Below are 21835 nucleotides of genomic sequence, written 5' to 3'. Positions count from 1 at the left end.
AGTTGGGAAATGGTGTTAGATGTAAATATAAACGGAATACAATGATTTGCAAATCCTTTTCAAGCCATATTCAGTTGAATATGCTACAAAGACAACATATTTCATGTTCAAACTCATAAACTTTATTTTTTTTTTGCAAATAATAATTACCGTAATTTCCGGACTATAAGCCGCTACTTTTTCCCCTCGTTCTGGTCCCTGCGGCTTATACAAGGGTGCGGCTTATATACGGCCTGTTCTTCTCCGACACCGACGAAGAGGATTTCGGTGGTTTTAGTACGCAGGAGGAAGACAATGACACAATGATTAAAGACTGACTTTTCATATACCGGTAGGCTGGTTATTTTGATAACGTACAGGCGAGCACTTTGTATTACTTTGCAGCGTTGTATTATTTGTACTCTGCACGAATGCTGTTCGCCATGTCAAAGATGTGAAAGTTTGATTGAATGATTGAAAGATTTATTGTTAATAAATGGGACGCTTTGCGTTCCCAAACAGTCATCTCTGTCCCGACAATCCCCTCCGTGGTAGCAGGAACCCCTATATACTACGCTAATTACACTATATACTACGCTAATTACACTATATACTACGCTAATTACACTGTATACTACGCTAATTACACTATATACTACGCTAATTACACTATATACTACGCTAATTACACTATATACTACGCTAATTACACTATATACTACGCTAATTACACTATATACTACACTAATTACACTATATACTACGCTAATTACACTATATACTACGCTAATTACACTATATACTACGCTAATTACACTATATACTACGCTAATTACACTATATACTACGCTAATTACACTATATACTACGCTAATTACACTATATACTACGCTAATTACACATCAAAACCCTGCGGCTTATAGTCGGGTGAGGCTTATATATGGAGCAATCTGTATTTTCCCCTAAATTTAGCTGGTGCGGCTTATAGTCAGGTGCGGCTTATAGTCCGGAAATGATGGTAACTTAGAATTTCATGGCTGCAACACGGGCCTAAGTAGTTGGGAAAGGGCATGTTCACCACTGTGTTACATGGCCTTTCCTTTTAACAACACTCAGTAAAGGTTTGGGAAGTGAGGAGACACATTTTTGAAGTGGAATTCTTTCCCATTCTTGCTTGATGTACAGCTTAAGTTGTTCAACAGTCCGGGGGTCTCCCTTCTGCTATTTTAGGTGCCACACATTTTCAATGTCTGGACTACAGGCAGGCCAGTCTAGTACCCGCACTCTTTTACTATGAAGCCACGTTGATGTAACACGTGGCTTGGCATTGTCTTGCTGAAATAAGCAGGGGCGTCCATGGTAACGTTGCTTGGATGGCAACATATGTTGCTCCGAAAGCTGTATGTACCTTTCAGCATTAATGGTGCCTTCACAGATGTGTAAGTTACCCATGTCTTGGCCACTAATACACCCCCATACCATCACACATGCTGCCTTTTACACTTTGCACCTAGAACAATCCGGATGGTTCTTTTCCTCTTTGGTCCGGAGGACACCACGTCCACAGTTTCCAAAAACAATTTGAAATGTGGACTCGTCAGACCACAGAACACTTTTCCACTTTGCATCAGTCCATCTTGGATGAGCTCAGGCCCAGCGAAGCCGACGGCGTTTCTGGGTGTTGTTGATAAACGGTGTTCGCCTTGCATAGGAGAGTTTTAACTTGCACTTCCAGATGTAGCGACCAACTGTAGTTACTGACAGTGGGTTTCTGAAGTGTTCCATGTGGTGATGTCCTTTACACACTGATGTGGCTTGTTGATGCAGTACAGCCTGAGGGATGGAAGGTCACGGGCTTAGCTGCTTACCTGCAGTGATTTCTCCACATTCTCTCAACCCTTTGATGATATTACGGAGCGTAGATGGTGAAATCCCTCAATTCCTTGCAATAGCTGCTTGAGAAATGTTGTTCTTAAACTGTTCAACAATTTGCTCAGGCATTTGTTGACAAAGTGGTGACCCTCGCCCCATCCTTGTTTGTGAATGACTGAGCATTTCATGGAATCTACTTTTATACCCAATCATGGCACCCACCTGTTCCCAATTAGCCTGTTCACCTGTGGGATGTTCCAAATAAGTGTTTGATGAGCATTCCTCAACTTTATCAGTATTTATTGCCACCTTTCCAACTTATTTGTCACGTGTTGCTGCCATCAAATTATAAAGTTAATGATTATTTGCAAAAAAAAAAAAGTTTATGAGTTTGAACATGAAATATGTTGTCTTTGTAGCATATTCAACTGAATATGGCTTGAAAAGGATTTGCAAATCATTGTATTCTGTTTATATTTACATCTAACACCATTTCCCAACTCATATGGAAACAGGGTTTGTAGATTGTCACATCAAAACTACAACACCTGTGAAGTGAAAACCATTCCAGGTTTTCTGAAGCTCATGGAGAGAATGCCAAGAGTGTGCAAAAGCAGTAATCAGCGCAAAGGGTGGCTATTTTGAAGAAACTAGAATATAAAAAATGTTTTCAGTTATTTCACCTTTTTTTTTTTGTTAAGTACATAACTCCACATGTGTTCATTCATAGTTTTCATGTGACAATCTACAATGTAAATAGTCATGAACATAAAATGAGGAGAAACTTTTGGTCTGTAATGTGTGGAAAAAAAACAACATTAAAAAAAGACTGTGACATAATTATGCTTTTGGTTATGGTTTAAGTTAATTTGGAAGATGCATACAATTACAAAACGATCCATCACAATGTCCATTTTCTCCTGTCAACATGTTTGAAAAGCAGTAGGAAGAAGCCGATCTTATGTAGTGCTACCCCTGTTACCAATACATAGCAGTTGCTAATCACATTTGTTCACTTCGTGTAGTCACTTTTTTTTACAATATACTCAATAAATAATCCATCCATCCATGCATTTTCTACCGCTTGTTCCTTTCGGGGTCGCTGGAGCCTATCTCAGCCGCATTCGGGCGGAAGGCGGGGTAAACCCTGGACAAGTCGCCACCTCATCACAGGGCCAACACAGATAGACAACATTCACACACTAGGGACCATTTAGTGTTGCCAATCAACCTATCCCCAGGTGCATGTCTTTGGAGGTGGGAGGGGCCTATCCCCAGGTGCATGTCTTTGGAGGTGGGAGGGGACTATCCCCAGGTGCATGTCTTTGGAGGGGGGAGGGGCCTATCCCCAGGTGCATGTCTTTGGAGGTGGGAGGGGCCTATCCCCAGGTGCATGTCTTTGGAGGTGGGAGGAGCCTATGCCTAGGTGCATGTCTTTGGAGGTGGGAAGGGCCTATCCCCAGGTGCATGTCTTTGGAAGTGGGAGAAGCCTATCCCCAGGTGCATGTCTTTGGAGGTGGGAGGGGCCTATCCCCAGGTGCATGTCTTTGGAGGTGGGAGGAGCCTATCCCCAGGTGCATGTCTTTGGAGGTGGGAGGAGCCTATCCCCAGGTGCATGTCTTTGGAGGTGGGAGGGACCTATCCCCAGGTACATGTTTTTGGAAGTGGGAGTGGCCTATCCCCAGGTGCATGTCTTTGGAGGTGGGAGGAGCCTATCCCCAGGTGCATGTCTTTGGAGGTGGGAGGGGCCTATCCCCAGGTGCATGTCTTTGGAAGTAGGAGGGGCCTATCCCCAGGTGCATGTCTTTGGAGGTGGGAGGGGCCTATCCCCAGGTGCATGTCTTTGGAGGTGGGAGGGGCCTATCCCCAGGTGCATGTCTTTGTAGGTGGGAGGGGCCTATCCCCAGGTGCATGTCTTTGGGGGTGGGAGTGGCCTATCCCCAGGTGCATGTCTTTGTAGGTGGGAGGGGCCTATCCCCAGGTGCATGTCTTTGTAGGTGGGAGGGGCCTATCCCCAGGTGCATGTCTTTGGGGGTGGGAGTGGCCTATCCCCAGGTGCATGTCTTTGTAGGTGGGAGGGGCCTATCCCCAGGTGCATGTCTTTGGAGGTGGGAGGAAGCCGGAGTACCCGGAGGGAACCCACCCAGTCACGGGGAGAACATGCAAACTCCGTACAGAAAGATTGAACTCAGGACCTTCGTATTGTGAGGCAGACGCACTAACCCCACCTCCACCGTGCTGCCTCAATAAATAATGACATTAATAAATAAGTAAATATATATAGGATGGGTGGTGACCCTCACCCCATCCTTTTAAAAAACAGCGTCGGACAAAGTTATACATGTAAACAAACTACGGTGATTTCAAGGATCAAAATTAGTAGGACAAAACGGCACGTTTAATATAAACCGTGGGATTTCTAACAATCAGGAAGGTTTGTGTCATGTTTGTCCTCCTACAGAAAATATATTAAAACTAAAAACATATTTTCCCTCCATCTTTTTCCATGTTCATACATTTTTGAAGAGGCTCCAGGGAGGCCGCGGGTCGCTACAAGTGAATCACATCAAGCAGTAAAACCATAACGACTAATGATTGTGACCATACTGTACATTGAATACGTTCCTCAGATGAGCCTCTTTTCACACGTCAAGATTATTCTGAATAACTCACATACTAAACCTAAATGATCTAGCACGTATATTTTCTTTATTTTGCACTGGCATTTTTCCATTACCTGCCAAATGGCTATTGATATGCACGTGGCACAACAATTTGTTTTTCGATGTGGGTTCTACCTCGTTTGTGTGTGCAATTAAATATCCAATACCATTCTCAGTCCTGGAGGTACGTGCATCAACACCCAATTGGTGACCGGTGTGGCAACAAAACGGGCGTACGTCCATGAGAATTGGGAGTATCTGTATAAAAGAAAGCAAGCTTTTGATATTTACGTCTCAAAGTCTGAACCTCTGCTGTTTGTGAAGGCTTCTACTTCCATTGCAATGCTGCTTGGAGTGGACGGTCACATGACATTTCACTATATTGTGATTCAATCATGTTGGGGTGGGGGGTTCTGACCCATCACCAATCACATCAAATATATATTTCATTGTGAGGCCAGAGACATATCCATCTTTATCAAGCTAAGGTCGTAATTTCAGGCTTTGCTGGGTGAAAGAAATCAATACGTCGTTTGCCAGTGTTGGAGATTGGGTCATTATTTGTTATTACCCAAAGTGATTCCTATATGCGACGTTCCCTAAGATGACGTGGAAAGGTCATTTGTCTCCTCTGGCTGGAGTTTGACCTTGAAAACCCTGGTTGGATTCAAGCCTATCGTCTGCAACAGATGGCCCGCCGGGTTGTTATTTCAAGCGTCGGTTTTACTTTTCCAAAATTGAGGACGGAGAACACATTGTTATTTATAGCCGCGTGTAAACGAGCACTTAGGTGTAGAGGGGCTAATTACCTGCTCATCCCATAAAAGTGGGATTTGTTTGAATAATTGATGCCCAACTTTAATTAAGCGCTGCATATATTCTGCAGCTTGTCTATAAATCGGCGGGATTAATGGCGTTGGAGCTGCGTACGAGGCTGCGTATGAAGGATGAGCAGTTCTTCCTGGGAATTAAGGAGAGTATGTTAGCCCCAATCGACCTAAAGGTGGCCTATATCCCCCCCCTCTCAGACCCTGTCTACATTAAGCCAGATAACTCATTAAACAAATACTTATTTAGCCTAAGCCCCGTTTCGGCCACACTCAACCATCGTTTAAGGTTCCCCTCCATTCCTCCGTTTATTTCTTAATTTATTTCTTAGCTTTGTATGGACTCATTGATCGTTTACAAACTGAGTCCGGAGAAGAAATGATGCCAGAAAGCTTCATAACAGACGCTTGTGGAAATCACACATGAATACCTTAAAAGAAGGAAACCCACAATTGCAGCTATGTCGGATACATCTAGCAATGTTGAGAGATGGTTTTGGGGGCCTCAGTCAGTCTTCTTTCAGGGTTGTCGGAATTGTTCAGGACTGAGTTGCTATTATTCTGTCACGTCTCCCGAGTCTTCCGTTATCGTTAGCCCCAATCGACCTAAAGGTGGCCTATTCCCCCTCCCCCTCTCAGACTCTGTCTACATTAAACCGGATAACTCATTAAACAAATAATTATTTAGCCTAAGCCCCGTTTCAGCCACACTAAACCATCGTTTAAGGTTCCCCTCCTTGGATAATTTTTTACACGGGTAAGTACGCCGTCTATTTCTTGAATCTATGGCTCTTAGCTTTGTATGGACTCATTGATTGTTTACAAACTGAGTTCGGAGAGGAAGTGACGCCAGAAAGACCGCGCCCCCACACAGGAAGTGACGCCAGAAAGACCGCGCCACAGCCAGCTTCATAACAGACGGTTGTGGAAATCACACATCAATACTCTCACTATTATGTTAGATCTACTATGGACTGGACTTTCACAATATATTATGTCAGACCCACTCGACGTCTATTGCATCCGGTCTCCCCTAGAGGGAGGGGGGGGCGTCCTCTCCAAGGTTTCTCATAGTCATTCACATCGACATCCCATTGGGGTTGTGAGTTTTTCCTTGCCCTTATGTGGGCTCTGTACCGCGGATGTCGTTGTGGCTTGTGCAGCCCTTTGAGATACTTGTGATTTAGGGCTATATAAATAAACATTGATTGATTGATTGATTGATTGATTGATTGAATACCTTAAAAGAAGGAAACCCGCGATTGCAGCTATTTGGGATACAACACATCTCAAACGGCAACATAGCAATGTTGAGCGACGGTTTTGGATAAGGCCTGGAAGAACGGCAGCCTGGTGAGATATGTTTGTCAAGGAGTGTGTTGTGTCACAGGGACAGCAAGAGAACTTTTGAATGTCCAGGTTAGCTGTGATTCTACTTAGCCAAAAACTTTGTCCATTTGTCGAAGGGGAGACAACGAGAATGCGGGCTCACGTGGATGAGGGAAACCATTTGGACTGGCAAATCAGTTATTATCTGCGATGTATGTCGAGCAATTACTCAGCGTCTAGTTGTGTACTCCATAACTACTGTGAAGCCATGAAGTGGTTGTGGCCGTCAAGAGGGGGTCTTAAACGGTGGCATTGTGTGTGTGTGTGGACAAGGATAAGGTTAGGTGGGATTTACCCTGGATAACCTTAGCCGGCTTAGTGTAGAAGGGGCCTGAGCAGTCAGACTTATTTTAGGGTTGTCGAAATTGTTCAGGATTGAGTTGCTATTAGTCTGTCACTTCTCCCGAGTCTTTTGTTATCGTTAGCCCCAATCGACCCAAAGTTGGCCTATCCCCCCCCCCCCACCCCCCCTCTCAGACACTACATTAAACCGGATAACTCATTAAACAAATAATTATTTAGCCTAAGCCCCGTTTTGGCCACACTAAACCATCGTTTAAGGATCCCCTCATTGGATAATTTTTTACACGGGTAAGTGCGCCGTCTATTTCTTGAATCTACGACTCTTAGCTCTGTATGGACTCATTGATCGTTTACAAACTGAGTTCGGAGAGGAAGTGACGCCAGAATGACCGCGCCCCCACACAGGAAGTGACGCCAGAAAGACCGCGTCACAGCCAGCTTCATAACAGACGCTTGCGGAAATCACACATCAATACCTAAATACCTTACCTTACCTCCTGTGGACGAGGGAAAAGAGCGAATGCATTTGGACTGGCAAAGCAGACTATCAGTTATTGTCTGTGATGCATATCGAGCGATTACTCGACGTCTGGTTTTGTACTCCATAACTACTGTGAAGCCATGAAATGGTTGCGGCCGTCAAGAGGGTGTCTTGAACGGTGGCATTGTGTGTGTGTGGACAAGGATAAGGTTAGGTGGGATTTACCCTGGATAACCTTAGCCTTAGTGTAACCTTAGTGTAGAAGGGGCCTGAGCAGTCAGACTTATTTTAGGGTTGTCGGAATTGTTCAGGACTGAGTTGCTATTAGTCTGTCACTTCTCCCGAGTCTTTTGTTATCCTTAGCCCCAATCGACCCAAAAGTGGCCTATTTCCCCCCCGTCTCAGACCCTACATTAATCCGGATAACTCGTTAAACAAATAATTATTTAGCCTAAGCCCCGTTTTTGCCACACTAAACCATCGTTTAAGGTTCCCCTCCTTGGATAATTTTTTACACGGGTAAGTACGCCGTCTATTTCTTGAATCTACGGCTCTTAGCTCTGTATGGACTCATTGATCGTTTACAAACTGAGTTCGGAGAGGAAGTGACGCCAGAATGACCGCGACCCCACACAGGAAGTGGCGCCAGAAAGACCGCGCCACAGCCAGCTTCATTACAGACGCTTGCGGAAATCACACATCAATTCCTTAATACCTTACCTTACCTCCCGTGGACGAGGGAAAACAGCAAATGCATTTGGACTGGCAAAGCAGACTATCAGTTATTGTCCGCGATGTATGTCGAGCGATTACTCAACGTCTGGTTTTGTACTCCATAACTACTGTGAAGCCATGAAGTGATTGCGGCCGTCAAGTAGGACCGCCGATTTCAGCTGACAAGCACAGTGTCCTGACCACATATCTAGATCCCCAGATTGATTGTTGTAAAATGTTATTTATCACATTGTTTACTTTTCAGGAGTCCATTAAAGACATGATTGATGTATGATGTGATTGACTACAATAGTCTAACAGCTGCTGATGGTGAGGCCAGCAAGGTTTACTGTTAAGAGAAATGTGGCAATAGTCTACATTGAAACACAGTAAGAATACACTTCCAGGTCAGAGGTGACTATGAGGCACGCATTTTGTTCTGCACATGTGTACTAGGTCGGCATTGTGTGTGTTTGTGGACAAGGATAAGGTTAGGTGGGATTTACCCTGGATAAACTTAGCCGGGAATCAGTCAGACTTCTTTTTGGGTTGTCGGAATTGTTCCGGACTGAGTTGCTACTAGTCTGTCACTTCTCCCGTTTCCTCTGAAGTCCCACAGGGCGCTGATAGCATTGACATGTGCTGTTCACTGTGCAAAAAGAAGGCAACTCTTGTCAGTTTGCAACAAGGTGATGTAGCTACAAGCCATGTGCCCTCATTTTATTGTTCACTCGTCCTCCGGCGTCATTTTGTCTCTTTAATATTGAGCCCCCCCCCCACACTGGTGTCTGTTCCATTCCGGCTCCCGACGTTCAGTTTAAATGACTGCTGGAAGTGACAGCAGCAATAAAAATGCTGGCTCAGGTCCTCACGGCGGGAGGAAGAATGAGCGGATGAATTATTAAATGTTTGTCTTTGAGCTAGACCCTGGAGTGATGAGGGAGGCAAAAGTAAACAGCTCGGAAAGCTTCCTCAAGGATTTTCCTGAACTGGTGGTCTGTGTATCTTTGTCTGTGATAAAAGCGTCTTGTTCGACGTCTTCAGCCTCTGATTGTCTTGCTTTCATTTCGTCAAAAACGACCTTGTCTGATTTGTGGTAGAATGTCGTCAAAAGCCTGTTTATCGTCAAGCGGCCGTCAGCGAGGCAATGGCGTGCGCCATGGAGACCGCCTCTTTAGTCAGCCTGTTTGCACCGCCACTCATTTCACAGAGAGAGCGAGAAACATGCGGCGGATGCTTGCATCATCCTCATCAGCTCGTATTCTGCTGCTTTGGAGAGTTAATGTAGGGGGAGGATCGCGCCCCAGTTGCATGTATGGAGCCATAAAGGCAAGGCTGTCCTAAATATTCTTCTAAAAACTGAAGAAAATGGCAGGAAAAATCTCTCACTATGACACAATCCTGTGTAATACAGATTGAAGGGGGCCGTGGTATGGCACGGTATGCTCTTTATTGCCATTGCACAAGTACAACCACATCTACTTTTCAGCACAAACCCGTTCAAGATGAGACAAACATTGTGCTAGGGTTGTACGGTATACCGTTGCTAGTATAGTCTCGCGGTACTAATGAATTAAAAACGATACTATACTCTGTTTGAAAGGTACCGGTTCGCCATATTTATTTTTTAACTGGCATGACGGCGCATGGTCACGTCGGGACGTGTGTGTGTGGCATGTATTTTTCCTAAAACTCTGTTCCGCGACCTTGGTGCTCGCAAACGGGATAACACCGCCAGTCAGTCCAACAAAAGTCAACAACAACAGGTGTGTGTCCATGAGAGACGGGTAAGGAGTTTGTTGCGTCTTCACTGCACTGCCGTCTGGGAGAATCTCGAAGTAGCAACCTTGCCAAGTCGCTTGCAGCGAGGGAAAACCAATCCTCAAATCATCATACTTCACCAGCAGAGCAGCCGGCGTCTCCAAGATGTCGCCAAAGATTGCAATACTGTCCAAAATCTGAAAAGTCTAAGTGCCCACAGTTCTGCTTGCATTCCACATTGTCGATACCCAGAGCAACACTTACTCCAATCAGCAGATATCCTGATATCTTGATTCCAAAAAGGTGGATACTTTTCAACGTCCTCGAGTGAAATGGTTGCCAAGAGTCCTTCGAATGTCCAGCAACAAGCGTTCCGTCAAAACAGGCAGGTTACCCCAAAACCGAGATCTTGTCAATTTCGTTTAGAGGTCGGTTGATCAATTGCAGAGATTGAGAGGGAAAAGGGAGTATATGCGTGAATTAAAATTATACAGTTATGGCCGATTTTTTTAAATCGCTTTGGATTATGTTAAAAAATAGAGACATGCAACAATCCCAACAACATTATTGAGAACTGGAGGCAAGTTCTCCCTTCAGCCGCTCTGATAGAGCAACTTGAGGGTTCCAGGTTCGGTCCCCGCTTCCGCCATCCAAGTCACTGCCGTCGTGTCCTTGGGAAAGACACTTTACCCACCTGCTCCCAGTGCCACCCACACTGCTTTAAATGTAGCTCAGAACAACCCACACTGGTTTAAATGTAGCTCAGAACATGGGTTCCTCTATGTAAAGCGCTTCGAGTCACTAGAAAAAAAGAGCGCTAAATAAATATAATTTGCCTCACATTTCACTTTTGCACTCGGTTACATAACACTTCTTTGCCCGTTTCGAGTCATCCAGACCAGCCACTCCCACCCTCTAGTCCTCAAGTGCTCGCTAGCTTGCTACAATTCTCCGGGGATAGCTTCCCCTCTAGCATCGCTACATTTGGGGACGTCTCTGTGCTGCTGACCTGTCTCCACTCAAGATGATCTCCTGCTGGCCCCACTATGGACTGGACTCTCACACTATTATGTTAGATCCACTATGGACTGGACTCTCACTATTATGTTAGATCCACTATGGACTGGACTCTCACCATTATGTTAGATCCACTATGGACTGGACTCTCACTATTATGTTAGATCCACTATGGACTGGACTCTCACACTATTATGTTAGATTCACTATGGACTGGACTCTCACACTATTATGTTAGATCCACTATGGACTGGATTCTCACTATTATGTTAGATCCACTATGGACTGGACTCTCACACTATTATGTTAGATCCACTATGGACTGGACTCTCACACTATTATGTTAGATCCACTATGGACTGGACTCTCACACTATTATGTTAGATCCACTATGGACTGGACTCTCACACCATTATGTTAGATCCACTATGGACTGGATTCTCACTATTATGTTAGATCCACTATGGACTGGACTCTCACCATTATGTTAGATCCACTATGGACTGGACTCTCACTATTATGTTAGATCCACTATGGACTGGACTCTCACACTATTATGTTAGATTCACTATGGACTGGACTCTCACACTATTATGTTAGATCCACTATGGACTGGATTCTAACTATTATGTTAGATCCACTATGGACTGGACTCTCACTATTATGTTAGATCCACTATGGACTGGACTCTCACCATTATGTTAGATCCACTATGGACTGGACTCTCACTATTATGTTAGATCCACTATGGACTGGACTCTCACACTATTATGTTAGATTCACTATGGACTGGACTCTCACACTATTATGTTAGATCCACTATGGACTGGATTCTCACTATTATGTTAGATCCACTATGGACTGGACTCTCACACTATTATGTTAGATCCACTATGGACTGGACTCTCACACTATTATGTTAGATCCACTATGGACTGGACTCTCACACTATTATGTTAGATCCACTATGGACTGGACTCTCACACCATTATGTTAGATCCACTATGGACTGGATTCTCACTATTATGTTGGATCCACTATGGACTAGACTCTCACTATATGTTAGATCCACTATGGACTGGACACTCACTATTATGTTAGATCCACTATGGACTGGACTCTCACACTAGTATGTTAGATCCACTATGGACTGGACTCTCACACTATTATGTTAGATCCACTATGGACTGGACTCTCACTATTATGTTAGATCCACTATGGACTGGACTCTCACACTATTATGTTAGATCCACTATGGACTGGACTCTCACACTATTATGTTAGATCCACTATGGACTGGACTCTCACACTATTATGTGAGATCCACTATGGACTGGACTCTCACTATTATGTCAGATCCACTATGGACTGGACTCTCACACTATTATGTTAGATCCACTATGAACTGGACTCTCACACTATTATGTTAGATCCACTATGGACTGGACTCTCACACTATTATGTTAGATCCACTATGGACTGGACTCTCACACTATTATGTTAGATCCACTATGGACTGGACTCTCACACTATTATGTTAGATCCACTATGGACTGGACTCTCACTATTATGTTAGATCCACTATGGACTGGACTCTCACTATTATGTTAGATCCGCTATGGACTGGACTCTCACTATTATGTTAGATCCGCTATGGACTGGACTCTCACTATTATGTTAGATCCACTATGGACTGGACTCTCACACTATTATGTTAGATCCACTATCGACTGGACTCTCACACTATTATGTTAGATCCACTATGGACTGGACTCTCACTATTATGTTAGATCCACTATGGACTGGACTCTCACACTATTATGTTAGATCCACTATGGACTGGACTCTCACACTATTATGTTAGATCCACTATGGACTGGACTCTCTCACTATTATGTAAGATCCGCTATGGACTGAACTCTCACACTATTATGTTAGATCCGCTATGGACTGGACTCTCACTATTATGTTAGATCCACTATGGACTGGACTCTCACACTATTATGTTAGATCCACTATGGACTGGACTCTCACACTATTATGTTAGATCCACTATGGACTGGACTCTCTCACTATTATGTAAGATCCGCTATGGACTGAACTCTCACACTATTATGTTAGATCCGCTATGGACTGGACTCTCACTATTATGTTAGATCCACTATGGACTGGACTCTCACACCATTATGTTATATCCACTATGGACTGGACTCTCACACTATTATGTTAGATCCATAATGGACTGGACTCTCACACTATTATGTTAGATCCACTATGGACTGGACTCTCACACTATTATGTTAGATCCACTATGGACTGGACTCTCACTAGTATGTTAGATCCACTATGAACTGGACTCACACTATCATGTTAGATCCACTATGAACTGGACTCTCACAATATTATGTTAGATCCACTATGGACTGGACTCTCACACTATTATGTTAGATCCACTATGGACTGGACTCTCACTATTATGTTAGATCCACTATGGACTGGACTCTCACACTATTATGTTAGATCCACTATGGACTGGACTCTCACACTATTATGTTAGATCCACTATGGACTGGACTCTCTCACTATTATGTAAGATCCGCTATGGACTGAACTCTCACACTATTATGTTAGATCCGCTATGGACTGGACTCTCACACTATTATGTTAGATCCACTATGGACTGGACTCTCACTATTATGTTAGATCCACTATGGACTGGACTCTCACACTATTATGTTATATCCACTATGGACTGGACTCTCACACTATTATGTTAGATCCACTATGGACTGGACTCTCACTATTATGTTAGATCCACTATGGACTGGACTCTCACACTATTATGTTATATCCACTATGGACTGGACTCTCACTATTATGTTAGAGCCACTATGGACTGGACTCTCACACCATTATGTTATATCCACTATGGACTGGACTCTCACACTATTATGTTAGATCCATAATGGACTGGACTCTCACACTATTATGTTAGATCCACTATGGACTGGACTCTCACACTATTATGTTAGATCCACTATGGACTGGACTCTCACTAGTATGTTAGATCCACTATGAACTGGACTCACACTATCATGTTAGATCCACTATGAACTGGACTCTCACAATATTATGTTAGATCCACTATGGACTGGACTCTCACACTATTATGTTAGATCCACTATGGACTGGACTCTCACAATATTATGTTAGATCCACTATGGACTGGACTCTCTCACTATTATGTAAGATCCGCTATGGACTGAACTCTCACACTATTATGTTAGATCCGCTATGGACTGGACTCTCACACTATTATGTTAGATCCACTATGGACTGGACTCTCACTATTATGTTAGATCCACTATGGACTGGACTCTCACACTATTATGTTATATCCACTATGGACTGGACTCTCACACTATTATGTTAGATCCACTATGGACTGGACTTTCACTATTATGTTAGATCCACTATGGACTGGACTCTCACACTATTATGTTATATCCACTATGGACTGGACTCTCACACTATTATGTTAGATCCACTATGGACTGGACTCTCACTATTATGTTAGAGCCACTATGGACTGGACTCTCACACCATTATGTTATATCCACTATGGACTGGACTCTCACACTATTATGTTAGATCCATAATGGACTGGACTCTCACACTATTATGTTAGATCCACTATGGACTGGACTCTCACACTATTATGTTAGATCCACTATGGACTGGACTCTCACTAGTATGTTAGATCCACTATGAACTGGACTCACACTATCATGTTAGATCCACTATGAACTGGACTCTCACACTATTATGTTAGATCCACTATGGACTGGACTCTCACTATTATGTTAGAGCCACTATGGACTGGACTCTCACAACATTATGTTATATCCACTATGGACTGGACTCTCACACTATTATGTTAGATCCATAATGGACTGGACTCTCACACTATTATGTTAGATCCACTATGGACTGGACTCTCACACTATTATGTTAGATCCACTATGGACTGGACTCTCACTATTATGTTAGATCCACTATGGACTGGACTCTCACACTATTATGTTAGATCCACTATGGACTGGACTCTCACTATTATGTTAGATCCACTATGGACTGGACTCTCACTATTATGTTAGATCCACTATGGACTGGACTCTCACACTATTACGTTAGATCCATAATGGACTGGACTCTCACACTATTATGTTAGATCCACTATGGACTGGACTCTCACACTATTATGTTAGATCCACTATGGACTGGACTCTCACACTATTATGTTAGATCCACTATGGACTGGACTCTCACACTATTATGTTAGATCCACTATGGACTGGACTCTCACACTATTATGTTAGATCCACTATGGACTCACATCTGCGGTCCCCTCCAAGGTTTGTCATTGTCATCCCACTGGGTTGAGTTTTTCCTTGCCCTGATGTGGGATCTGAGCCCAGGATGTCGTTGTGGCTTGTGCAGTCCTTTGAGACAATCGTGATTTAGGGCTATATAAGTAAACTTTGATTGATTTAAAAGAGAGTAACTTGAAGCTTAACTTACTACATTTTCTAAGTAGCTTGCCCATCACTGCTTATATATTCTGTATGTTGCCTGACTTGGTAACGTCAATAAAATAAGCCAAACATTGTTTTTCATGACTAAAAACCTATCTTGTTGACCCATCCAGATGTTGAGAAATGATTAGCCTTCATACTTTTGTACTTCTCCTCCTATTTTTGTGCTTTAACAGTCTCCTTAAGTGTTGTTGGATCAATGGAGTCTTGAGAAAAGTATTTCTTCTTAAGAGAGTATGGATCCGCTCCGTCACGTTCACATATTTTTTCATGATATCTGGCTTGTATATTTCCTCATAAACCTTTAAAAAAAAACCACCAATATTTGCATTGCTGCGGGTGAATAAACGGTAGCTTTTTGAGACCTTGACCACCACGTGAAACCTGACGTGCCTTTTGGTCACGTGGTTGCGATCCAACAATTTAGGGTAAAAACAACAACCATTTTGCTTAATGGTAATTGAATCTGTTCCAGTGTGAAGCTGGCATCATGCTTGTTTCAACATGGAACAATGGAACTGGAGTGAAACCTTAGAACTGAGAGGGATCACTGCATCGTCCTACTTTAAAGGCCTACTGAAAGCCACTACTAGCGACCACGCAGTCTGATAGTTTATACATCAATGATGAAATCTTAACATAGCAACACATGCCAATACGACCGGGTGAACTTATAAAGTGACATTTTAAATTTCCCGCCACAATTCCGGTTGAAAACGTCTAGATATGATGACGTATGCGAGTGACGTAAACGGTTGATAGAAGTATTGGTACCCCATTGAATCCAATGCAAAAAAGCTCTGTTTTCATTTCAAAATTCCACAGTATTCTGGACATCTGTGTTGGTGAATCTTTTGCAATTTGTTTAATGAACAATGGAGACTGCAAAGAAGAAAGTTGTAGGTGGGATCGGTGTATTAGCGGCTGGCTGCAGCAACACAGCCAGGAGGACAGAGATGGATAGCAGACGCGCTAGCCGTCGAACTCACCTTAACTTCCTCCGTCTCGCCGACCGCATCTGTGATCGGGTGAAGTCCTTTGTCGCGCCGTCGATCGCTGGAACGCAGGTGAGCACGGGTGTTGATGAGCAGATGAGGGCTGGCTGGCGTAGGTGGATAGCTAATGTTTTTAGCATAGCTCTGTGAGGTCCGGTTGCTAAGTTACCTTCAATGGCGTCGTTAGCAACAGCATTGCTAAGCTTCGCCAGCCTGGAAAGCATTAACCGTGTAGTTACATGTCCATGGTTTAATAGTATTGTTGATCTTCTGTCTATCCTTCCAGTCAGGGATTTATTTATTTTGTTTCTATATGCAGTTAAGCACGATGCTATCACGTTAGCTCCGTAGCTAAAGTGTTTCGTCGATGTATTGTGGTGGAGATAAAAGTCACTGTGAATGTCCATTTCGCTAACTCGACTCTCATTTTCAAGAGGATATAGTATCCCAGGTGGTTTAAAATACAAATCCGTGATCCACAATAGAAAAAGGAGAGAGTGTGGAATCCAATGAGCCAGCTTGTACCTAAGTTACGGTCAGAGCGAAAAAAGATATGTCTTGCACTGCATTCTAGTCCTTTACTCAAACGTTCCTCATCCACGAATCTTTCATCCTCACTCAAACTAATGGGGTAATCATTGCTTTCTCGGTCCGAATCGCTCTAGCTGCGTTGAAAACAATAGGCAAATGTGAGGAGCCTTTCAACTGACTACGTCACGCTACTTCCGCTACAGGCAAGGCTTTTTTTTTTATCAGATACCAAAAGTTGCGATCTTTATCGTCGTTGTTCTCTACTAAATCCTTTCAGCAAAAATATGGCAATATCGCGAAATGATCAAGTATGACACATAGAATGGATCTGCTATCCCCGTTTAAATACAACAAATTAATTTCAGTAGGCCTTTAATATTCATGTTGACTTATTGCAAATATTGTGCTGAGCAGCCACGACCTGTTGGAAATACGCTGCATTAGCATTAGCGTGACAAAGACTGGCGGTACCCAATACAACATTATTATTGAGAACTGGAGGCAAGTTCTCACTTCAGCCTCTCCCGGCCAGACACCCCATGTGGCATTTATTCTAAAGAGGTTGGAAGCAAAGTACCGAGGAATTCTAAGCTGTGGCGACGAACAAATAGCATTTACTGCGCGTGACATTGAGAGATATTTATTAAACCCCGCAGGGCGCCGCGGCACCCGACAGGCTTGCATTAATCATGAAGTAAGTTTCCTTCCGCCCGCGACGAGTCGTGGCTGAGCAGCAGTGTGGGACCTTTTGCAAAGATCATTTGTGTGCCTGCACCATTTGCCAGCGATGTGCGCCGCCATGTCTGATTCATAACCAAATATTTGCCAGGGAATCATATCAATCTAGTCAAAAAAAACAAACGCTCGCGACCAGGAATGGAGCTGCAGCCTCGCGAAGGGTTTCTGACTGAAGTTCCCTAATGGACCATGGAGAAAACTAATGATCCCTCCTTCAATTGTGTGTTGTTTTTTTCAAAGATGGGAGAATCTCTCTCTGAAATGTCTGAACAGCCGTTTCCACGCCAGCGTGGCTAATTAGTGCAGGGAATGCGTGCAAGCAGAGCTCTGAGCCGCGATTTGACGAGCACACGGAAGGCAAGGTAAAGGGAGAGCGTCTGTCTGAGGTGAGACTTTGGAGAAACGTCGGCTTCCTGAGAGTGCGACAACTGCACTTAGCCGGCCAATCAATAGTGCTACTTGAAAGACAGTGGTACCTCGGCACTGCTGTTTGAAGCAGGAAGAGTCAATAAAGGCTGTTATATAACGCCAGCCAAGGGCTTCACAATCCTCTCTCAACTAGGGCGTTCTTCGACTAACACTTTTCACATTCCAATCTAAATTGTCACATTTTGCCCGGATTCCACTGATTTTCAGACTTTGCTTATTTTTAAAGCCCCACTCAAGAACTTTCAGTTTTGGTATGATTTTGGCGGCCAAAGCGGTAGTGTTTTTTCTAGAAGATGACCACATTTCCAATGAGGACTAGCGCATATAGCGTCAAGCCTGCAGTGCCTCAGACTGGAAGTCTCTGCAGAGAGTGGTGAGGACGGCAGACAATATCATCAGGACTCCTTTTCCTCCTATCCGGGAGATCGCAAAAAGCCGCTGCCTGACCAGGGCTCAGAAAATCTATAGAGACTCATCCCACCCCCACCAAGGACTGTTTTCACTGCTGGACTCTAGAAAGAGGTTCCGCAGCCTCCGTAGCAGAACCTCCAGGTTCTGTAACAGCTTCTTCCCTCAGGCCATAAGACTCTTGAACGCATCATAATAATCCCCTCAATTCCCCCCCAAAACGAATTAACTCGCTGGACTATAAAGACAATATAACATACATCCATAAACCTGGATGCATATGCAAAAGTGCAATATATTTATCTGCACCTTATTGCTCTTTTATCCTGCACTACAACCAGCTAATGCAACAACATGTCGTTCTTATCTGTACTGTAAAGTTCAAATTTGAATGACAATAAAGGAAGTCTAAGTCTAATGATGTCCGCTGTAATATTGTCACAAATATTAGGTCTCTAATGGCTATGCTGATGATAAAAAGCAGACACTATCAAGAAATGATCTTGGATTGCGCTACAAACATGACGCTACTACCAAGAATGTATCAGGCAGATGCAGGTCCCACGCAAAGAAAGACGGACGGGAAATGTAGTAGTGAAATTATCAGGCACATTTCCGATAGCTAACATTAGCATTATCATTTTGATTTAAACATGGGAATTCACTTACTAGGAACAGAGCCAAGGCAGCATGGGTCTGAAATTCCTCGCCTTTGAGATCACGCCAGCGAGTGAAAGACGGGGCAATGTTGATCCTTGACTGTACTTTTTATCCAGGTAACCTCAGTCTTTCTTTTTTTGTCTCCTCAGACAAACTTTTAGTTTATTTGGTTGTTTTAGAGCTTTGGCCATGATAGCAGTAATTGCACGTAGGATTTCTGTTTGTTTTCTGGTGGCATCGTTCGCATCGACTCTCGTCTTTTTAACGAATGGGGAAAGGCGGAGTGACGTGTGCCGTAAAGCAAGTCATTTGTAGTTTTTTGTGTGGTAGGGTTCCTGCTACCCTCCTCAACGTAGCTAAGTGCCAGTAAAAGCAAAACAGACCCTGACAGAGGTGTCATTCAACTAGTTTGAAGTCCATGTGTCATCCCAAAAGTTATTAAGATATTTTATGAAGGTTGAAAAGTTACTTAGTGTTGCTTTAAGGCAAATAAACAAACACACACGGTAGAGATTAAATGGTTTTATGAGCACCTTAGATCGACCCCCGGCAAGGTCTTAAGCTCTTGTGATGCACAGAAAAGATGATCAAACCTGAATATCTAGACTCAAAGTAAAAGTTGTAACAAGGTTTTCCCAAGTTAAACTGGAAAATGATCATTACCACTTTCAGACGGGAGCAGTGATTGAGGCCTCCTGGTTGAAGCTACAGCTACCTAGATTCCTCGAAGGGTCTAATAGTCAACTATTCTAAGACACCTATTTTTGGATGACATAATTTCAATAATTTAACATTGCATAAAGGGAAGAAGATAAAGAGCTATTCAGTAGGATTTAAGGTCCAAGCTATTGAATATGCTAAAAAGAACAGTAAACATGTTTTATTAATATAGCTGCGTGTGTCAAATATGAGTCATTAAATGAATCCCGCCTCATGGTGGTAGAGGGCGCTATAGTGATCCCAGGGATCATTCTTGTGACTACTCGGCTGCAGAAGAAGTGACAACAACAGTTTTCTAAACTGGACTTTCAATCGAAGCAGGAGGTAATAATTAAAGGAAGATCTCCATCGAGAAAGAGAGACTTTTAAAACTGAAGAAAGATAAGGAAGACTTCTATAAACAAGTTATCGATGTTTTTGTTCAAACGGAGCGGCGCATGGACTTCATTTATAAGTAAAGGTAAGACCATGATAACTTTTTTTTAATTAAATGTGCTTTTCATGATGGTATCCTTACATCACACTCAAATTTATAAGCGCAGGCCTAAATTTACCGCATGCCTTTGGTAAGCGCCGAAATGAGAAGAGGTTTTAAATTAATTACCGCCCCGGCGCTAATTCAAGGAAATACGGTACCTGCAACAATGCATCTGGCGGACATATTTGATCATTCCTTCAAATTCTGCGCCAAAAAAAATGACCCTTTGGATTGCACATGGTACTGAAACACATACTATGCAATATGAAATTGCCTTTCGGTTTTGTGTAGGTGACTTGAGCAGGCTGATGCAGGCCCGCCCACATTTTGGAGCTAAAAGGGGGGTGTTCCAAAATGTGGCCTAAAATCACTACCGTGTCTACTTGGGGAGTTGTTTTTAGGTCCAGAACTATGATACTAGTGGCAATGTTGTCAGCATTAGAGGGGCCCTTTAAGTGGAGCAGTGCTAGCTAGCCAGCTAAAACTGACTATTGAACACACTTTACAACGCATGAGCTAGCATCCTCACATCCTGCACACTCCATTAGGTACAATTGAAAACAATACTTTTAATAGTTTAGTGCAGAGGTGTCAAAGTCAAATACAGAGTGGGCCAAAATGTAAAAGTGAACAAAGCCGCGGGCCAAGGTTGAACAAATGAACCTTTTAATAGGGACCCAAACAAGTTTTGCATTGAATATTGAACAAGCAAGACTTATATAACTTTATAGTGACATGCAAAATCCAGTTTCAAATAATAATAATAATTATTATTATATCAAATAAAATTTAAATACAAATTTAATGCCTCTTTTCTATTTGCAACCTTCTGAGGTAAATATCAAAATAAACTTTTTCCACAGGCTGATAATACATTTGAAAATAAATTAACAATAATGAATGAATCAAACATTCAAGCCTTGAAGTACCAAGAGAAAGTGCGAGAATAAAACGTGAATTATTGCTCAGTTTGCTACACGGATTTGCTTTAACACTGAATATGGAACAAGCAACGCTTATATAACTTAATTGTGCAAAATCAACTTTTAATAAACAAACGAAAAAACATCAATGGCATATTAAATACAATTTAAGTAAAAAATGTAATGCCTCTTTTCTATTTGCAGCTGTCACGCCAAATTTATTCCCCCTACAAACACCGTTCCCCCCCCCCCATTTACTTCCGGGGCTGCATCCAATAAAATCACAAAGTTGCCGGGGGTCCTTAACCGGCATGCGACTGCCCTGTTTCGCGCCTGTACAAAAAAAACCAAT

The 21835-nt window shown here is 43.0% G+C and overlaps 1 protein-coding gene across 3 annotated transcripts in view; it reads left to right on the top strand.

The window, feature by feature from the left end:
- igsf21a (immunoglobin superfamily, member 21a) overlaps nucleotides 1–21835 on the top strand; it is a 490857-nt gene that overhangs the window by 280055 nt on the left and 188967 nt on the right. The window lies entirely within an intron of this gene.

This window comes from Entelurus aequoreus, linkage group LG26 (assembly GCF_033978785.1).
Source record: "Entelurus aequoreus isolate RoL-2023_Sb linkage group LG26, RoL_Eaeq_v1.1, whole genome shotgun sequence".
NCBI classification, from domain to species: Eukaryota; Metazoa; Chordata; class Actinopteri; order Syngnathiformes; family Syngnathidae; genus Entelurus; species Entelurus aequoreus.
Note: the sequence above shows the minus strand (reverse complement) of the source record. Positions and strands in the feature narration are given on the sequence as shown.